Source organism: Vanacampus margaritifer, chromosome 11 (assembly GCF_051991255.1).
Source record: "Vanacampus margaritifer isolate UIUO_Vmar chromosome 11, RoL_Vmar_1.0, whole genome shotgun sequence".
Classification (NCBI taxonomy): domain Eukaryota; kingdom Metazoa; phylum Chordata; class Actinopteri; order Syngnathiformes; family Syngnathidae; genus Vanacampus; species Vanacampus margaritifer.
In genome coordinates, this window is record NC_135442.1 from 24443021 (window position 1) to 24456387 (window position 13367).

Below are 13367 nucleotides of genomic sequence, written 5' to 3' on the forward strand. Positions count from 1 at the left end.
GCAAAAAAACAAAACACGCACGTATGCACGCACGCACACACACACACACACACACACACAGCTTGTGCACTGTGCAGTAAGATGATCAATTATTTTTGGGGTACAAAACAAGAAAATGTTTACACATTTAAAAATATTGAGACCAATTAAAAAAATAGAAATACTATAATTTTGTAACTTCCTTTTGAACCAAACAGAATCTATAATAATATACTGTATATTTATACCATTTATGCCTTTAATATATGTTTATTTATATATTTATGTTGGAGTGCGGTACATGCACTGTGCAGTAGGACAATCATTTATTTTTTGGTACAAAACAAGAAAATATTTAAACGTAAAAAAGAAATGAAAAATTTTAAGACAAATAAAATTCTTTGGAACAAAATTTAGTAAATTAGTTATTTTAAAAAAGGTGCAAATGTATAAATTTAAACAACTCAAAAATTTGTATTAATAATAATTTTTTTAATGATTATGCTGTTTTTGTAATTGTGGAGGGTAATAATTGAAAAAAGAAAACATTTGAAAAAAGAAAAAAATTGTGTCTTACTCAGGATTTCATGCAATGTTGTGCGCTCATTTTTGTTAAGAAATTTACCATTATTCTGCAATAAAATAAAAATAAACTGTAATATTTTCAGAATGTATTTGTAATTATTTAATCCCAAAAAAAAAAAAATATGGAAAAATAGTTTTCACCTGCCATTATTACTTTAGCTCATGAGGCCACGGACATTCTGAGCTGGCCCACTTAAGATCAAATTTGAGTGAAAGTGTCCCCTAAATTAAAATGAGTTTGACACCCCTGTTTTAAAGGGTTTATGGTAATAATAATAAAATAATAATAAAAAAAAAACATGCCACTTTTGATGCTGTTTTTAGAGGAAAGGCCTCAACCCACTTAGAAAAATAATCAGTGGCAGTGAGAATGTATTGAAAGTCATCCTCAGTTTTTGCCAATAAAATCTGGAGCACAATGCTGCCCTGGTTTTCACAATGTCCGTATGTACAATGGCGTGCACAGACATTTAGGGGCGCAAGTTCTCTGGGGGGAAAAAAGGGCGCTTTTGCGCTTTTTATGTAATACCTTATTGACAATTCCGAAATGACGTCACAATTTGCTGAACGAAATCTATCCGCTCATTGGAAAGCACTGGACTTTGGTTCGTTGTAATTTGATTTGTGAAGATTATTTTTTTATTTAAAAATGTGATGAGATGTCATTTGACAAGTATAACAATCGTTGTGGCTTGCATGATAGTCACAAACAAAAGCATTACCATCTGCTGTTTGCTTTCACCCTATAAAGGAAGCATTTGCATTACATTGCATTGGGGAAGTGTGAGAAATGCCCGGATGTTCAAAAATGTCAATAGAAGTTAAAAAAAAAAAACATTACACACATTATTATTATTATTATTTAATAATAATAATAATTTGTGTAATGTTTATTTTTTTTTTAAACTTGTATTGACATTGATAGAAACACACATGACAACAAATATTAATTAATAATAATAATAACATTGTGCACCACAGCTAGTGTTAATAACAGTCTATTAGGGCAACACGACTGAAAGACTTGTAGCAGAGAAATAACTTGCAGTTATGGTTTGTACAAAATAATAGCTAATAATTTAGCTGCTAATAGCTTCATGCCTGGGAAGTAGGGAGAGGGGGGAAGCGGAGAGAGGGAGAGAGGGAATGTGGCGCATATCCATCAGGGCTCCCCCCCCCCCCCCCACGAGTTTAATCGTGCAACTTTTCTTCAAGTTTGTGTCAACATTGACCTGCCACATGTCCGCAGTAAACTGTTTATTAAAAAAACAAAAATAAACTTTCCAAAGGGAACTTTGTCAGCACCACTAGGGGTCTGCCTGTGCACGCCAGTGCGTATATGCACCAAGTGAAGAGGAGTGTAGTTCATTGAACATCTTGCTTCTCTTCAGGACTGACCTGATCACCCTTCTTCTCCCAAAGAGGAGCTGCCCTTCTGCAGTGAACATTTATAAATCACATATAAACCCAAATACATTTTAACAAGACATACAGTCGATGTATTTGAATACACCTGTGCCTACTCACTCTTCATTAACTTCTCTGCATATCTTCTTAAGCATATTTTTTTTAGATTTATTATACCCATCAGGGTATTTTCCCCCCAGACATGTAAATTACAATCTCCTGGAACCTCTGCTCTATATTCTTCACCAACTGTTAAACACACAACTACATGCACACACAAAGACATTTTTTGAAAAGCAACTTTCAGACACTTTTATAAATACATTACAAAAAAGCTAGAGATTTGCATAGGATTAATGATAAATGTAAAAGATTAAAAAATATATATATATTTTGTATTTTTAAATATTGACGTAGCTTTTTCAAAGTATACATATTGTGTGTCACCACTAATAGCAATTTTTAAGGTTAATTTTGGTATGATTTCAAACAATAGCTTTGTTGCTAACTTGCTACAGTGTTAAATTAAGAAATAAAACGAAACCAATGGGTAACTAGTGAAATATGTATGCACATATGCAGGTATTTCTTTTGTTTTGTTTACCAAATCCAATATTGGCGTCCATTTTACTTGCTTGAACAATAATCAAAACGTTCACGTTCGCCCAAAAGATGAACGAGTACATAAACTTGCGTTCATTTAACTCGTTCAGGTTCAACACTTTTCACTAGCAATTTATAAGGTTAATTTTGGTATGATTTCAAGCAATAGCTTTGTTCCTACAGTGTTAAATTAAGAAACAAAACAAAAATAATGGAGAAGGATAACTAAGAAGTATGCATGCAGGCATTTCTTTTGTTTTGTTTTCCAAATCCAGTACAGTATTGACGGTCGTTTAATGAACTTTGAACAGTAATCAAAACACCATTAAAACCCAGGTGGCCCACATGCTTATAAGGCTTATAACATCCATATATTAAAAAAAAAGGCACAAAATAAAATAAATGCACTTTAAAAATATTAATATTAAACATATAAAAAATAAAACACACAGTTAATGTTATGTTGCTATATTTGTTGTCATGAATGTGTTTCTATCAAAAACAAAAGTACGTTCACTCACTGAATCATTCTAGAACCGGAATTGGCAACACGTTCGCTCACTGACTCGTTCACTCATACGTTCGTGAACCAGAAATGGCAACATGTTCGCTCACTGACTCGTTCACTCGCTGATACATTTGTGAACCGGAAATGGGAACACATTCACTCACTGACTTTTTTTCTTTTCTTGGAGAGCTCAGTATTGATCATTTGACATGTCATCATCATTGTTCTCCTTTTTTTTTTTTTTTTTGGTATGTGGGTGTGTGTTTGTGCGTGCACAAAAAAAAATCCCATACGGTTCACCTAAACCAAACACTTCAGAATCCAGCCAGAGTCGTGGGGCCGTCAGGAGACCCGAAGAAGGACCAAAGAAAAGAAAGGAAAGTGAAGTCCAGCACCGACCAGACATCACCCACCGGGCCACCAACCAGAGTCCTTCACCAACCCCAGAGACATCCAAACTCCAACAAATCAGGGAGATCTCAAGGGCCCAAAGGAAAGACTGAGGAAAGGTAGGAAGGACAGACGAAGCAGAGTGAGATCCCAGACACCAGCATCCACCGATTCAATGACCTGAGGGAGAAGCAGATTGTGTCTGAGTTACGATAGATGCTGGTGTGGTGGATCTGGCATGCATGAAAATCTCCACCAAAGAGGGGAGCCGTCGACCCTTGCCAGGACAGAGCGAGCGCAACACCTCAATACCCCCCAGGCCGCGGCAGCGCCAAAGGACGACCCCGGGCCCCGCAGGAGCCACCGGCCGGAGAGCAAACCCAGGAGCAGGAGCGCCCCCCACCCCAACGCGGCCCTCGTCCCCAACCCAACGGAGCAGGACGGGGAACTGCAGGCCCGCCAGGCACCCCACCGGCCCACAACCCCCGCTCCCCCCACGACCCCCACGCACCCCCGCCATCCGAACGCACCCGAACCCCAGGCCCAGTGGGGAGAGGCCCCGGTCGTCACCCCAACGTTCTAAGTGACAGACTAACCCTGTTACTGAGTTCGCCAGCTCGCCGACTGGCGAACTCTACCCCTAAACCTTGAGTGTGAACCCACCCAGTGTATATACATAAGTATGTGTGTGTGTGGTGCATTAAAATTGGGGGCAGGTGAACCAGAGCAGAGGGAAATTATATCCCCATGCTCCGATCCACCCACCTCCCAGGCATGTCAATGAGCGTATGTGGTGCATTAAAAGAAATTAATAGGGGGGGGGGGGGGGGCACACGGACAGGGGGCCGCAGCACTGCTCCATACTGCGGACTGCCCCAACCGATGCCCCCCCCCCCCCAGTTGTGTGGTGCATTAAAATTGGAGGGGAGTTGCAGGGCGAAGATGGTACCCAACCATCTACCCAACTCCCCCCCCAAAGTGTGTTATGTGCCCTCTATGTCAGAAGTGTATTGTGCAAAACTAGTGCAGTGAGTTAAGAGGAGCGACCAGCTGGGCCCCCCCCAAGCGGGCGGGGGCGGGAGGCGCACCCGACCACCAAACCCCCATCCACATAGGGCTCGCCCCCCGGATACTGGGGCCCGCCCGAAGTGCCAGGAGGTCCACCGGAGCGGGGCGGGCACAACCCCAATCCCATCCACCCTCCCCGCCCCCGGAGCGCCGAGACCCAGGCCACGGATGGAGCCCCCGGCCCAGGGGAGGGGGAGGAAGGCGGACAGGGGAGGGGGAGGGGACGGGGGAAGGAGACGACAGGAAGGGCAGGAGGCAGCGGCAGGGCCGTAGAGAGAGGGGGAGAGGAGGAGGAAGGGCGACGAGGGAGAGTGGACAGGGAGGCGGAGGACAGGCGGGGAGAGGCGAAGAGGGAGAGGAAGCAAGGGGGAGGAAGGGGGAGGGGAGAGGGAACCACGGGGCACCCCGGCGGCCCACAGGCCCCGAACCGCGTCGCCGGGCCCAGAGCGACAGACCGCGCCGGGGCGGCGCCGCCCCGAACACCAGGGAGAGCCCCGCAACGCAGCACCCCCCACGAGACCCAGGGAACGACCAAGACGCAGCCGCCACCCAGCAGCCAACAGAGGGGCAGACCCGCCCACGCCCAGCCAGGGGGGGACAGCACCTGTAGAATTAGCCCCCTGGCATGCAGTGAATCCGAATATTAACCCTTAGTGCCCATTGGAGGTGAATCTGCTCGATCCTGTTGGCAGCAACTGGGTTCCTGACTATAAAAACACAACCATTAGTTACGAACTGCCAAATGCAGAGACATCAATGTAAGTTATCACGATGTGGTGGCTCTCGCTAACAGGCAGAATTAAATAACCAGAATTAGGTTAAAATATTCTATATACGTAGACCATATTCTATGAATTTTAATATTTGGGTTTTATTTGAGGCCGATATTTTTTCCATTAAAATGTGATTTATGAGGAGGTTAGACCATTGGTCGATATTCAGAGTTTGTTTATTTTTCCAGTTAACAAGAATTGTTTTTTTTTGCGATAGTAAGGGCTACAAGTGTAGATTGAAATTGTTTATGTGGTAGGTCAGTTGTTGTTAGGTCACCTAGCAAACACAAGTTTGGAGATAAAGGTATCCTACAGTCCAAGATAGCGGAAAGTTTTTCTAAGACTTTAGTCCAAAAATACATAACCGGAGTGCATAACCATAAAGCATGAACATAAGTGTCTGTAGTGTTTTGTAAACACTGGAGGCGAATGTCGGAGTCGGAGAGTCCCATTTTCTTCATCATATATTGAGTAATGTATGTTCTATGGATAATTTTATATTGGATAAGTTGTAAATTTGTGTGTTTTGTCATTTTAAATGCATTTTCACAAACTTGAATCCAAAAGTCAGATTCCGGAGCTATAGACAAGTCTGTCTCCCATTTTGAGATGGGTAGAGACATTTTATCCGTATATGAAAGTAACTTATATATTTTAGAAAGTTTTTGTTGTTGTTGTCGGAGAAAACTTGGTAATATCTTTAGCTAAAACAGGCGGTTGGAGCGTACCCTGAAGTGTTGGAATTTGTTTCTTTATCATATTTTTAACTTGCAGACAATGTAAAAAATTTCCGTTTGTTATTTTGTATTTTTGGAGCAAGGATGTATATGATATAAACATATTATCTGAGAAGAGATGGTGGAGATGTGTACAGACGCTCCCCTACTTACGAACATTCGAGTTACGAACAACGGTACATACGAACATTTCTGCGCGTACAGTATGTCGAAAAATGTTCGGAAAGAGATGCTGTAAGTTAGATTTTGTATTGCGCGTAGTGCTTCTTTCCGCCGCTAATACCGACGCTTGGCGCTGTGAGAGCTCATTGGAGGCTCAGCAACGTGTCGAGGAGGAGGAGGAAGAAACGCCGGTCCCCATGAAGGGGGAAATAACTTTTGAAGCCGATTCCAGCGACGACGAAGAATCTCTCATGATATAAAATCCTCCTCTTCCTCCTCCTCCATCATCTCCTTAAGCATCGAGTACATCTTCCAAAAGTAAGTTAAACTTTTATTTATCTTATTACGTACATGTACATACTGTGTGTGTCTCTCGCTCTCTCTCTCTAACATACGTAGTACAGTACAGTACTGTACGCATTCTCTCCATTTTATTAAAAGTTTTTTCAGTACAAACCAATGCAGGTTACTTGTACAAGCCTTAAACATACTTATATAAACCTTCAATATACTTATATAGGCTTTAAACATAAATTATAATACAAAATATAGCACTGAAGCAACTTACGAACAAATTCACCTTACGAACGATCGTCCGGAACGTAACTCGTTCGTAAGGTGGGGAGCGTCATGTAATTCCTTTCTGCTCCCAAACACCTAAATAAAACGATTGGTTGTTAATTCGAAAGTCGGGGTTATGCCATAGGGGAGAAAGCCCACAGGGCTCCACTTGGGCTTTTGTAATTTCTAATGCCTTCCACCAGGCAGTCAGGGTGGCGGAAATCATTGGGTTTTTAAAACAATTATGTCGCTTAATCGATGTTGTAATAAAGAGTAAATCTAGAAGTCTGAGGTTATTACAATCCTTCTGTTCTAGTTCCAGCCAACAGTTAGTGTCTCTGTTGGGTTGTGCCCATAGAACGATATATTGTAGCTGGTTAGCTATATAGTAGTACATAAAATTTGGTGCCTCTAGACCACCTTTGGATTTACTTTTCTGAAGAGTAGCTAGACTAATCTTTACTTTTTTTTTTTATTCCAGTAAAATTTTGTAACGGCTGAGTCCAACAACTGGAACCAGTTAGCCGTAGGTTTAAATGGAATCATTGAGGAAAAAATATTATTTTAATGGTGGCTATTTGTCCTATTAACTCTTTCACTGCCACTGACGTTTAAAGACGTCAAGTAAAAACCTACGCTTCACTGCCAATGACGTCAAAAGACGTCATCCAATGATTTTTTTATTTTTTTTTGAAACGGGTAGAGGAAACCCTTCCACATGTCTGGTGAAAGTTTCAAGTCTGTCTGTTGTGCCTAATGATATTTTTGGCCCTTAGAGGGCAGCGATGACTCTCTTTTGACAAGATCGGGTGGGCGTCAGTAGTATAAAAGGCCAGGCGGGGCTAGAGCGTCGAGGAGTAGACGAGAATTGAGGAGAGACGAAAAATGGCGACCGACGGTAAGAAGCAGACCACGCTTGATCGATTTTTTGGAAAAGGAGAAGCATCAACCAGTGCTAAAGTGCACCATTATGATGACCGCGATGATGATGGTGATAAGGAGGTTGACGCCGAAGCTGTAGCGTCGACGCGGCGGCAGCTTCGTTCACGTCCTCAGGCCTCAGAGGCTAGCGGTGCTAGCGCCGGAAAACGTCGTGCACGACCGAGCACTTCTGCACGCGAGGACGTTCAATCCGACGAAGGTGATGATGATGGCGACAATGAGGTTGATGCCGAAGTTGCAGCGTTGACGCGGCGGCAGCTTCGACCGCGTTTTAAGGCCTCGGAGGCTAGCGGTGCTAGCGCCGGAAAACGTGGTGCACGACCGAGCACTTCTCCGCACGAGGACGTTCAATCGGACGACGACGAAGAGTATCCTGAGTCCGCTGGATATTCTTCGGAGGAGTGGGTACAGTCTGACCACGGAGAAAGTGATTCGGACAGTATTTCATCCGCAGAAGACGTCGAAGGTAAGCACAAACTTGCTATGAGATACTTTTCCAGCACGCTGCTAGCACCTCGTGTAACGTGAATGTGCATTCATAGATCGTGGATCGTGCTCACAGCGACGTCCCACTGCAAAGACGACAAAGAGAGGTATAAAAAAAGTGTTTTCAATACACCGCAACAACAAAAGAAAACGCTCTTTCGATATTATTGTAATTGTATATATTTCTTTCAGCTGCAGCTCAGAGTGACGCTCCTCAGAGTGAGCAGAATAAAGGTCCATCAAACAGTGGATCCAAGAAAAAACGTAAATATATATATATATATATATTGCATCACACTGATCTAAAATGAATATTATATGATATTGAAATGTATATTTGCAGATCCCCAAAAATCTGGCTGGCATGAAGCAGGCTGGCAGCCAAACGCATTCCCCTTTACTGTGGCGCCAGGACCGAGAGGTGCCGCAGCAGAGCTGAATTCAACCCGGCCAGTTGACTTCCTGCAGCTCTTCATCACAGACGAACTTCTGCAGCACATTGCTGATCAGACAAACTTATTTGCACGTCAGTCAATGCAAAAACGGGCTGAAAGTCTGCCACACTGCAGGAGTCGTGCTTGGAAGCCAGTGTCTGTGTCTGAGCTCAAAACGTTTTTTGCACTCCAATTCCTTACTGGGTATATAAACAAGCCCAGTATCGAAATGTATTGGACTCAGGACGAAATAGAGATGACACCATTCTTCAGTCGCGCGATGCCTCGAAACCGCTTCCAGCTCATCTGGAGTTTCCTGCACTTCAACGACAACGAGACGGCACACAGTTCAGACGACAAACTATTTAAAATTCGTCCTGTGTTCAATCACGTTGTAAACAAGTTCAAGGAACTGTTTCAACCGGGCAGGAATATTTGTATTGATGAGGGAATGATGAGTTTCCAGGGACGTCTTTCATTCAAAGTGTACAACCCCCAAAAGCCGGTCAAATATGGGATCAAATCATACATTTTGTGTGACTCCCAAACCGGCTATTGTTTCAATATGCAACCCTATGTTGGCATTAGTTGTTCTCTCCCCGATACAGTGTTCAACTTACTGGATCGTCTGCCAGGAAATGGGTACACACTATTCATGGACAATTTTTATAACTCGATTGCTTTGTGTGAACGTCTCCTGGCAGCGCGTACCAATGTTTGTGGAACGCTGAGGAAGAACAGGGGTGAACCCAGTGAGATAACGTGCCTAACCAACACTGGCCTTGGGGTGGGGGGGAAACTGGTAAGGCACAACACAAATGTTTTGATTGTGGCATGGCAGGACAAACGTTTGTTGAGGATGGTGACAACGTTTCACAAAGATGAAATGCGGACAGTGGAGGTGTGGCGGAAGGCACAAAAAAAAAAAGTGCCTTTCCAAAAACCCATTTGTGTTGTGGACTACAATTCCAAGATGAATGGAATGGAGTGGAGTGGAGATGGATCAAAACATCTCGTACCACCCATTCACACGGAAAACGTTGAAGTGGCACAAAAAGTTTGTTGCCTATCTTTTCCAAATATGCATGTTCAATGCTTACATCTTGTACAAAAAAAAAAATCCTGGGACGAGTCAACCTTTTTTGGAGTTCATCCAGCAGGTGCTGAGAGGGTGGCTGTTGCCACAAGACCAGGAGGAAGTTGGGATGGAAGAGCATGAGGAAGCCAGACAAAATACCAGGTCACCGTATTTTGATCCTGAAAGCCGACTTGATGGTAACATGGCCAAACACACGCTGGAACACATGCCTGCTACTTCCCGGAAAAAAAAGCCAGCAAGAAGGTGTCGGGTCTGCATGCGAAGGGGCATTCGCAGTGAGACAAGGCTGTGGTGCAAATCTTGCAGTGTCCCCTTGCACGCAGGCGAGTGTTACACTGTTTACCACACAAAAGTAAAATTTATGTAGTTCAAACATCCACACAATTGTAAATAATCACACATGCACAGTTGTACACCTTTGTAAATAGTTTGTCAAATTGTTACTGTTTTCTATGGATATAAACTGTTTTTTTGCTATAAAAAAGACTTTTTCATTGTTGGTGGTACTGTTTTATAGAAGTAAAGCACTATTTAGGTGTTTGTGGCATCATTCATGGACAAAAAAGTGTACAATTCACTGAAGTGCATGAAATAACATCGTTTCACAAAAAGCAGTTTTTCTCCACTTTTTGTTTCAAAACAGAGAATTTCGGTGAAAGTTACCATTTTCTATTGTTGATTACTGAAGAACGGAATAAGCTAGAAACAAACTTTTTTTTCTGATGAAAGATGAGAGTCCAATCTTTTATTTGGTAGTATGTGCGTTTCCATAGTCCAAACACAACATTTTCTGTGGACCTTGAAAGATCACTCAAAATGCTTAAATCGGCTGGCAGTGGGGACAACCCGTTTCTGAAAACGTCTGGCAGTGAAAGAGTTAAAGAAATAGGAAGATTATTCCACCGTTCCAAGTCACTATGAATGTTATCCAGAAGTGGAGAAAAGTTTAAATGAATTAAATCAGTTAATTTAGGTGAGATTTTTATGCCTAAGTATTTTAAATTACCTATAGGAAATGAGTAGTGTGGGTTCTGGCTTGCAGGGTTACATGAATTTTCTGTAATAGGTAGAAGTGTTGATTTAGTCTAGTTAACTCTTTCACTGCCACTGACGTTTAAAGACGTCAAGTAAAAACCTACGGATCACTGCCAATGACGTCAAAAGACGTCATCCAATGATTTTTTTATTTTTTTTTGAAACGGGTAGAGGAAACCCTTCCGCATGTCTGGTGAAAGTTTCCAGTCTGTCTGTTGTGCCTAATGACTATTTTTGGCCCCTAGAGGGCAGCGATGACTCTTTTGACAAGATCGGGTGGGCGTCAGTAGAGGCGGCGCTAGAGCGTCGAGCAGGAGATAAGAATGGAAGACAAAGGAAAAATGGCGGCCGGTCGCGAGGAGCTCACGCCCGAGACGTTTTTTTCAAAGACCAAAAGCATCGCTCAAAGAGCACATTGTTGACGACGATGATCATCATCGATGATGAAGATGAGGGTGGTGACTCCGTGGTTGAGAAGCATTGACGCGGCAGTAGAAGACGTTAGATGGAGCTAGATGGAGGAGGGAACGGGCAATGGCAAGCGTTTGCAAGCAGCTCTACACTTACAAGACGAAAGGCATCGACCAACGCTAAAATAGTACATTGATGACGACGATGATCATCCTCGATGATGATGAAGGTGAATCCGAGCTTGACGGCGAAATTGGAACCGCTGACGCGGCGGCTATGACAGTGTCGTAACGCGGAACACAACCGAGCACGCACAGGCGGACGTTCGATCGGACGACGGAGAGTGCCCCGAGTCCAATGCATATTCATCGGAGGAAGTGTGTACAGTCTGCTACTTGCTTTTTATTCCCCGGAAAAAAAGGCCGTCAAGAAAGTGTAACGTTTGCACGCAAAACGGACCAATGTGAAAGTGAAAGTAAACTGTTGTGCGAGTCCTGGCGTCTCCTTGCACGCAGGAGAGCGTTACAAAAGGAAAAACTGTATTTGAAACATCCACATAATTGTATGTAGTACCACAGTTGCACACATTTGTAAATAGTTTGCGAAATTGTTTTGTCAAATTGTTACACTGTTGAATGGAAATAAACGTATTTTGCAATCAAAAAACACTTTTTCATTGTTGGTGAAAGCGTTTTACAGAAGTAAAGCACTATTTAGGTGTTTGTGGCATCATTCATGGACAAAAAGAAGTGTACAATTCACTAGAGTGCATGAAATAACATTGTTTCACAAAAAGCTCTTTTTCTCCGTTTTTTGTTTCAAAAGAGAGAATTTCGGTGAAAGTAACCATTTTCTATTGTTGATTACTGAAGAACGGAATAAGGTAGAAACAAACTTTTTTTTCTGATGAAAGCTGAGAGTCCAATCTTTCATTTGGTAGTATGTGTGTTTCCATAGTCCAAACACAACATTTTCTGTGGACCTTGAAAGATCACTCAAAATGCTTAAATCGGCTGGCAGTGGGGACAACCCGTTTCTGAAAACGTCTGGCAGTGAAAGAGTTAATAGAATAATCTGATAACTGTGAGAATTTAGTTATTAAGTTAAATACTTCCCCTAACGAAATCGCCGGGTTTTCTAAAGTAAAATATCATCGGCATATAGATTAATTTTATGTTCTGTTACCCCAGAGTGAATTCCTTGAATCCTTCTTTCCTGGCGTATGGCTCATGCAAGTGGCTCAATAAATATTGCAAATAATAAAGGGGATAGTGGGCATCCCTGTCTTGTGCCTCTCTGTAAAGTAAAGCTCTTAGATATAATCCCATTAGTAGTAACTGTAGCTTTGGGAGAATCATATAATACTGACACCCAGTGGATAAATGATTTCCCAAAGCCAAATTTATTTAAAACAGCAAAGAGGAAGGACCAGTTAACTTTGTCAAAAGCTTTTTCTGCATCCAATGATATAATAACTGCCTTCTTATCCTGCCGCTGGGACATGCTAATAAGTTTAAAGAGCCGCCTAATATTATTAGTAGAGTGACGATCTTTAATAAAGCCTGTTTGGTCGCTATGAATAATTGTCGAGATTACTGTTTCTAGTCTAGATGTGAAAGCCTTAGTAATAATTTTAATATCAGTGTTAATTTGTGAAATCGGACGGTAACTTGATGGAAGGGTGGGGTCTTTTTCTGGCTTTAATAAAAGTTAAATTGCTGCTGTATTCATAAGTGGACGTATGTAACCATTAGTTTTAATTTCTGTTACTACTCTTAAGAATAGTGGAGCAAGCATTAACCAGTAGTGCTTAAAAAATATAGCCGGATAACCATCTGGGCCAGGTGCTTTGCCATTAGGCATACTATCTAGAGCACTGTACAACTCGTTTATAGTAAGTGGCGCCTCTAACATATCTTTATATTCAGTAGTTAACTGAGGCATATTTAAGCTACTGAGGAATGCCTCAATATGCTCAGGGTTAGGCTTGTTAGTTTCTGAGTATAGGTTGCGATAATAGTTTTTTTTTTTTGGGGGGGGGGGGGGGGGAGAGCTCAGTATTGATCATTTGACATGTCATCATTGTTCTCCCTTTTTTTATTATTATTATTATTATTTTTTATTTAATTTTTATTTTTTTGGTACGTGTGTGTGTGTGTGTGTGTGCGTGCGTGTAAAAAAAAAAAA

At 42.1% G+C, this 13367-nt stretch overlaps 1 protein-coding gene across 2 annotated transcripts in view; it reads left to right on the forward strand.

The window, feature by feature from the left end:
* LOC144060690 (interleukin-10 receptor subunit beta-like) overlaps positions 1–13367 on the forward strand; it is a 63640-nt gene that overhangs the window by 1677 nt on the left and 48596 nt on the right. The window lies entirely within an intron of this gene.